Below are 8911 nucleotides of genomic sequence, written 5' to 3'. Positions count from 1 at the left end.
CTGTAACGCGCACTCACTGGGGCTTCAGAGCTGTAAACATTCACCCTAGGCCCTGTCATGGGGTTGGAGCTCCACAGCCTGCCCCTCTGTATGCTCCCCTAGAGGTTTGAGCAGCAAGGGCACTGAAGAAGCGAGCCACTCCCCTTGTTACATGCCTGGCGAGGGGGACAAGGGAACCTTTCCAGTTTCATTAATGAAAAGACCTGAAGGAAAGAAAGATTGTAAGAAAAGTTTTGTCTTTGTACTTTTACTTGTTCTTTAGATCAACCTTCTTCCAAAAATACTAACACTATTTCGAGTGATAATACCTAGACTTTGAAGAAAATTCAGTTTATGATAGTAGGAAAATTATATGGGATAAAAGTTTACCTTAAATGTATTCTTGCTGTGTTAAGTGGAAAGAAAATGTTTAAACCCAACAAATTGGTTCTTTGACATTTTACCAAACTTTTTTGTTTACTAAATCTTTCTGTTTTCAACTAGGTGCTCTGATGTCCTGTCAGTGCAGGTAGACTGATGCTGTATCAAGGTCATACATTTTGTGATTGTTGACTCTCAAAATGACTTTACGTGTAAGGAGCCCCTTCCCTGAAATTTAACAAGACCGAGAAGGAAGTCTAGATGTTGTGCAATTACAAAAAATGAAACTGAGTTTTAAAAAAATGCTAGAAATAGCAAATTTCACAGATCGTTTGACTCTATTTTTTTTTTTTTTTTTTTTGTGACGGAGTCTCACTGTCGCCCAGGCTGGAGTGCAATGGCGCGATCTCAACTCACTTCTACCTCTGCCTCCTGGGTTCAAGTCGTTCTCCTGCCTCAGCCTCCCAGGTAGCTGAGACTACAGGCATGCACCACCATGCCTGGCTAATTTTTGTATTTTTAGTAGAGATGGGGTTTCACCATGCAGGCCAGGCTGGTCTCAAACTCCTGACCTCAAGTGATCCACCCGCCTCGGCCTCCCAAAGTGCTGGGATTACAGATGTGAGCCACCACGCCCAGCCTTGACCCTAAGTTTTTTAAAAGGATTTGCAAAGTCTACCTTTTATAAATAATAAAAAGAACGTAGCTCATAACAGATTAAGCAGGTTGATTTTCCTTGAGATTAATAGTATTACACATGTTTAATTCTACAAATTTAAGATTCAGAACAGCAGAAATCCAAGAATTCAAATATAGCATCAGAATATCAATAGACCAATATTAAGAAAAATGAAAACAGTATTTTATTTGTCCATAGGCTTGCCTTAAATTACACACAAAAATTTGGTTAATTCATTGCAGAAAAGCCTCTTCTCTATTGTCTTTTTTACTTTCTGTAGGGTTAGTTTTATTAACCTGTGGTGACCAACTCTGCTGGTTTGCTAGGGACTGAGAGGTTTCCTAGGACGTCACACTTACAGTGCTAGAAACGGGAGCATCTCAGGCAAACCTTATGCCTCAGCTTGCCCAATTCCTGTGGTTTGGTACTAGTTCATGATTTTTACACAAAATACATATGTGATTACTAAATCTTCCTTGAAGGATGAAATTCTTATGGCATCTGGACCAAAATCTGATTTTAGGTATAATTTTTCCATCACTATCATCCAAAACTTCTGTATAAAGAACAAGTGAATTAATCATTGTTACAACAGGCAGGATTAAATCTGTGGGTCAAATTGGAGCAATATGAACTTTAAGGCCAGACAAAACAGAACTTGAAATCTGACTCCAGCACTGCCTAGCTGAGTGACATGGAGCAAAATAATTTAACTCCACAGGCTTTAGGTTCTACAAATGTAAAGTGGGATGGTACTACTTACCTCAGAAGGTTGGTGCCTAAAAAAGCAAAGTGGCAGCCGGGTGTGGTGGCTCACACCTGTTATCCCAGCACTTTGGGAGGCCAAGGCAGGTGGATCCTGAGGTCAGGAGTTCGAGACCAGCCTGACCAATGTGGTGAAACCCTGTCTCTACTAAAAATGCAAAAAAAAAAAAAAAAAAATAGCTGGGCGTGGTGGCACGTGACTGTAATCCCAACTACCCAGGAGGTTGAGGCACGAGAATTGCTTGAACCCGGGAGGCAGAGGTTGCAGTTTGGGCGACAGAGGGAGACTCTGTCAAAAAAAAAAAAAAAAAAAAAGCAAGGTGTCACATAGCAAAGTTTTTAAAATATTAGTTTTCTTTTCCTCAATATCATTGAAAATATCAGAATAGAAAGATAAGAATGTGGCTTCTTCCTTTTCAACAATGGAGTAATTATCTCAGCAGGTTTAATCCCCACTGGTGGTTGTAGAGTACATTAGTCAGGGTTCTCCAGAGAAAGTAAATTAATAGGATATGCATAGAGAGAGAGAGAGAGAGAGAGAGAGAGAGAGAGATTTCTTTTAAGGAATTGGCTCATGTGATCATGAGGCTGGCAAATCCAAAATCTGCAGGGTAGACTGGCAGGCTGGACACCCAGAGAAGAGTTGAAGTTCCAGTCTGAAGGCGGTCTGAAGGCAGAATTTCCTCTTCTTTGGGAGAGATCAGTCTTTTTCTGTTAAGGCTTTTCAATGATTGGATGAGACTTACTTTCATTATAGAAGATCATCTGCTTTACTCAAAGTCTACTAATTTAATTTCAATATTAATTCTGTTTTTGAAATAACTTTCCATAAACATTTAGATTAATGTGTGACCAAGTATTTGGGTACCATGGCCTAGCCAGGTTGACACATAAAACTAACCTCACGTGGAGAGAATGCATTCCATGTTCTCTAGGCTAAATCTAGGGTGTTAATAGGTTTGTTTGTTTGTTTGTTTTTTGCATTAGGTTTTAGAGGTATTCACGTTCTTTGGCCATATACAAAAGATCTGAGGTTAGTAAAAACTGAGATAGTCAAGTACTGAAAATACTGAGGAAGCTCCAGAGCCTAAAGTGGAGCTCTAGGCAGCAAAAAGACTGAGTTTGGCTCTTCTAGGGAAAGCATGTATTCCTCAATTTTTAGATAGTATACTTCTAATTTTAAACAATTTTTATAAAGGATATGTAAATGCCCAGTATACTGGCACAGCCAGATTCCAGTCAAGAAATATGGTGGTTAACCAACTAGAATCAGGAATGTAGAGAATTGGATATTAATTAAAAGAGAATATTAAAACTAATAATCAAATATGTAGCTGTTAAAAACACAGTTTAGCATCCAGAGTGTAATACAATAAGGACTGAACAAATTCCCACAGTAGACCTCAAGTTGTTGCCTCTTCTATAACGGATCTTGGACCTCATCAGCTCAGATGTCAGATAAGGCATAGCATCACGTCGAGAAAGTTAACAAGGTCAGAAAAAGGGATCACAGGAGAGTCAAGATACTCATTATGTGGAAATAGCCTGAAGGCAATAGGCTGAAAAGAGCCTTAGAAAAATAACATGGTAGTTCAAACCGAATTTAAAAAGCATCTTTAAATTATTATCTGAATTTTCAGCAACATTGTGCACATTTGACCAAATGGTCTTGCTATAACTGGGCTTTCATCTTTTACTAGAACAATCATCATTCATAGAAAAATAATGTGCATTAGATCAAATTATTCCAACTGAGCAAGATGTTAAATGTCATTTCGGGTAATGAGATAAATGAAGGAAATTTGTAACGAGTGGAACGATCTCCCAGGGACTTATTACACTCTGGAGAATTTTAATCTGCTTTCATGGTAAAGGTTAACAAACACTCAGAGAGCTCCTACTTGTACTTGTCACTTTAAAAGCATTTTTCCTGCAAAGATTTCAAGGTGGTGGTATATTTGCTCCATTTCAAAGAGTATAGGGTATCCTTTGTGGGAATGATAATTTCATCAACATCATCAAGAGCAAACATATATTGAATACTTTGTAGTTGTAGGGCAGTGGGCTAAGTGCCTGGAACACAAATAGACATAAGATATCCTTTTCTTACGAAGAGTCTATTTACAAACTAGCCTAAAATATATTTTCTTCAGAATATAGGTTTCTAATATTAGGTTGGTGCAAAAAGTAATTGTGGTTTTTGCCATTACTTTTAATAAAATGTGGACTCTGTCTAGTCAAGTAAGTAAGTAGTCTTTGGGTTAAGAAAGGCCACATATTATTCAAAATAGCCCAGGTAATTTAAAAGCTAGTTAAATTACTATTCCACTGTATTTCATCAACTGCAATTCTAGATCTATATCTATCTACTTGATGGAAACAATGGGGATAATGATAAGGAAGGCTAAGACTAAGATGAAAGCTTACTGAAAGAATGACCTTTAAAAATACTATGTTTAATTAAATTCTCGATCTTTTCATGTTAATCAAAATGATAGGCAAATGTCTTAGAAACTTAGTGGATCAAAACCTCACTGACTATTGATATAATTGTTCACTCTGTGTTAACTGACATTTGTCTAGGATCTCCAAATTATCATCTGTTATCCTGCCGCATAATTTAATATTAAAGTCTAGAAAGCAAACATTGACATCTCTGTAAAAATGAATGAGAAAAATCTCATAAAAGTAAAAGAAATGCCCCATTTGGTTACAGTAATGATAACTGATGTATCATTTCTCTTTGAAAGGAAACTAATATATCCAGTGGGTATGGATCTTCATTGCAAATAATTGATACCCCATTAGTAAGAAATAAAAGTCAAACAAATCTTGAATCCTCTTCACAATTTCACTATTACTTTTGAAGGGAGAAAGGAGTGCAGATATTTACTTTTAATATCTTGCTCTAACATGGTGAGTTTTATATACTCTATCTTATACTTAAGCCCTCCTGTTATAAAACATCATAAAAGTCATAGATTTTTTGTTTTTCTTTTTGTTTTTTGAGATGGAGTTTCGCTCTTGTTGCCCAGGCTAGAGTGCAATTGCACAACCTCGGCTCACTGCAACCTCCACCTCCCGGGTTCAAGCAATTCTCCTGTCCCAGCCTACTGAGTAGCTGGGAATACAGGCATACACCACCCTGCCCGGCGAATTTTGTATTTTTAGTAGAGACGAGGTTTCTCCATGTTGGTCAGGCTGGTCTCAAACTCCCGACCTCAGGTGATCCGCCAGCCTTGGCCTCCCAAAGTTCTGGGATCACAGGCCTGAGCCACTGTGCCTGGCCATGAGTACCAGGAAAACATGGGGCATACTCAGTTTTCCCTGCTCTTCCCCTCTAATATGCCTAAATACCCTGGAAATTATTTAACAGACAATCATAAAAGGACCCTGAAGGATGCAGAAAAGAAGTCAGACTGTCCAGAAACTTTAAGACTTGAATAACGACACCATAGTGAGTTTCCCAGGTTTTTCCATATATCCCATACTGTGTTCTGGAGAAGCCTGTAATTAGGAACCTCCAATGAGTGTAGACAAAAAATAAAACAAAAAAATTCTCATCTCACTGGCCAAAGGACCCCTCAAAAAAAGGCAACCCAACAGAGTCCCAGTGGAAAGAACCATCCTATGTAATACTAAGGGAAGCACATAGCCCAAACTACCATAGCAGCAGTACCAACACCCAGGACAGCATAGGCCAGACCCATAGCAGCAGCAACAGAAGCAGGAGGACCCAACATGGACACACTGATTACTTCACACCTGGAGCAGTGGCAGTCTCAGTCAACCACAGGAGCAGTTGCAACAATCGAATCTACCCCACATTGAAGCAGGTGGCCTGTTCCACCACAGTGACAGTTGCAGGGGGTCCCTGTCCAAGCCTAGGGTAGCAACAGAATCAATAGGACCCAGTAAGGGACGCATGTCACACAACACACCCAAACTAGTAGGAGCCCAATCCACCCTAGCAGCAGCAATAGCTGAGTCACTGTGCTATATACTCAGAGCAACAGCAGCTACATTAGGAGTGTTAGCAGGGGCAATCAGGGATCCCTTCACAACTCTACACCCAGATCAGTGGCAGCCCAGTCTGCCATAGCAGCAATAGCACAGCAAGGTTCCTGTGACATACCTGGGAGAACAATGAGACTGATCCTACCCAGGAGGAAAAACTAAAGCCCAGAGTATTCTGACACTCCCACTCAGTGACACTGGGCAGTCTAAATAGCACATGCAGGGACTGAGCAGAAATCCAGCAGAGTCAGAAGTACAAAGCTAATCAGAACAGACCTTTAAGGTTCTAAAAATTAAATTGACATTGGAACTACAGCTCACAAAAGTAGGCAAAGACCCACGTGCAAAATCTAAATAGGGTGACTGGCTGATGAAATAAAAGATTTGAATAGAAACAAGTCTCCTAACATAATATACAACATGTCCAGAATATAATTATAAGTCACTAGTCATACAATATGATGAAAAATACTACTTTAATGAGAACATACAATTAATTGACACAAACGCTGAGATAAAACAAAGGTTGAAGTTGTCTGACAAGGATTTAAAGCAGGCATTATAAATGGGTTTTCACCAATAATTGTAAATTCTCTTTAAACAAGTAAAAAAAAAAAAAAAATAGGAAATCCAAAAAAAGAAGATATAAAACATGAAAATATTGGAAATGAGAGAATATAAAAAAAGTTGAAATTTAAAAATAATCTTACTACATGGGCTCAATGATACAATGGTTATGACAGTGATAGAATCAGTGAACTGGATGACTGATAGACTTTACTAAATCTGAGCCACAGAAAGAAAATAGGCTTCAAAAAATTAATAACAGAGTCTCAGGAACAAATGAGATAATAAAATAAAATCTAACACTTGTATCATCGGAGTTATAGAAGAAGAGGAAAAAGTATAAAGTTCAAAAATATTTGAAAAAATAATGGCTGAAAACTTCCCAAATTTGGTGAAAGAAGTTCACTTACAGATTCAAGAAGCTGAGGAAAACATAAACGAAATAAGCCCAGAGAAATTCATACCCAGACACATTGAGAGACAGGACTAGCTGGATTCCCTAGGCCAACTAAGAATTCCTAAGCCTGGCTGGGGAAGGTGACTGCACCCACCTTTAAACACAGGGCTTGTAACTCGGCTCACACTCGACCAATCAGGTAGTAAAGAGGACTCACTAAAATACCAATTAGGCTAAAAGCAGGAGGTAAAGAAATAGTCAAATTATATATCACCTGAGAGCATGGGGGGAAGGACAATGATTGGGATATAAACCCCAGGCATTACAGCCGGGAGTGGGCAACCCCCTTTGGGTCCCCTCCCATTGTATGAGAGCTCTGTTTTCACTCTATTAAATCTTGCAACTGCACACTCTTCTGGTCCGTGTTTGTTCCAGCTGGAGCTGAGTTTTCACTCACTGTCCACCACTGCTGTTTGTCACTGTCCCAGACCTACCGTTGACTTCCATCCCTCCGGATCCGACAGGGTGTCCACTGCGTTTCTGAACCAGCGAGGTGCCCTTGCCACTCCCGTTCGGGATAGAGGCTTGCCATTGTTCCTGCATGGCTAAGTGCCTGGGTTCATCCTAATCGAGCTGAACACTAGTTGCTGGGTTCCACAGTTCTCTTCCGTGACCCACAGCTTCTAATAGAGCTATAACACTCACTGGGTGGCCCAAAGTTCCATTCCTTGGAATCCATGAGGCCAAGAACCCCAGGTCAGAGAACAAAAGGCTTCCTGCCATCTTGGGAGCAGCCGCCACCATCTTGGGAGCTGCCTACCACCATCTTGGGAGCTCTAAGAACAAAGACCCACCCATAACAACATCATAATTAAACTTCTGAAAACTAAAGACAAATAAAAAGTCTCAAAAACAACCAGAGAAAAATGATACATTACCTATAGAGGAATACTGATTCAAATAACAGCAGATTTCACATACGAAACCATGATGGTCATGAGGAAATGACATACTTTCTGAAAGAAAAGAACTGTTAGTTGCAAATCTTGTATCTGACTTTATTCATAGTACCCCCAAATTGGAAACTACTCAAATGTCTTTTATTGGTAAAAGGATAAACAAACATCAGTACCATGAGAATGTCACTCAGGAATAAAAAAGACCAGATTATTAATACAAACAATAACTTAGATGAATCTCAAGTGAATCATTCTGAATGAAAGAAGAGTCTCAGGAGAATACATAGTGTATGATTCTGTTTTACAGAGTTTTTGAAATAACATAATTATAGAGAACAGTTTAGTGGTTGAAAGATGTTAAGGGTGAGGGAATTGATTATGAAAGGTTAGAATGAGGTGATTTATGGTGCCACATAGTAGTTACGGATCTTGATTTTGGTTCTAATTACATGAAGCTACATATATAAAATTTCATGGAACCACACACACACACACATACACGCACATTACTGTATACATAATTGATAAAATCTGAATAAACTTCGAGAATTATCCCAATGTCAATTTCTTACTGTTAACATTAGGAGTGCCCAGGAAAGAGGGAAAGGTACAGAGCAGTTTCCTGTACATTACTTTGCAAATTCCTGTGAATCTATACTTTTATTTTAAGATAAAAAGGTAAAACAGGCCTAGGTAGACATTGTATGTTTAGATATGCTAAAACAGAAAAACCCGAAATTGTTCTCAATGTCTCTCTCTGAGAATACCAGACTCCTCCTGATGCCAATAAATCTGAGGAATTTTTATTCACATTTATAGCAAAATAAAATAATATTTTTCTCTAGGATTCACATGGAAAGAAGTAGCAGAAAGGACTGTTTTAACTGGAGAGGTTTAATGAAAAGCATTGTGTTCAACCCTCCTTTGATGAGGCCTATTGGAATTTCTGCTCTTCCACTCACTGGAAGGCACCAAGCTTAAGAAGACCAAACTTTAAGATATTTTTTGGTAACTCATTATCAAGGGGAAATTTTCAAGCATTATATCCAGGGTGGAGCACACTCTAAGCAAACAGACTGGGCCAGAAGCAAAGAGCAATTTTACAACTGGTACGGCTATATTCTAAGAAGCCAACAATTGCCTGTGGGCACTAACCATGTGGAAATT

The sequence above is a fragment of the Rhinopithecus roxellana genome, chromosome 7 (assembly GCF_007565055.1).
Source record: "Rhinopithecus roxellana isolate Shanxi Qingling chromosome 7, ASM756505v1, whole genome shotgun sequence".
NCBI classification, from domain to species: domain Eukaryota; kingdom Metazoa; phylum Chordata; class Mammalia; order Primates; family Cercopithecidae; genus Rhinopithecus; species Rhinopithecus roxellana.
Note: the sequence above shows the minus strand (reverse complement) of the source record.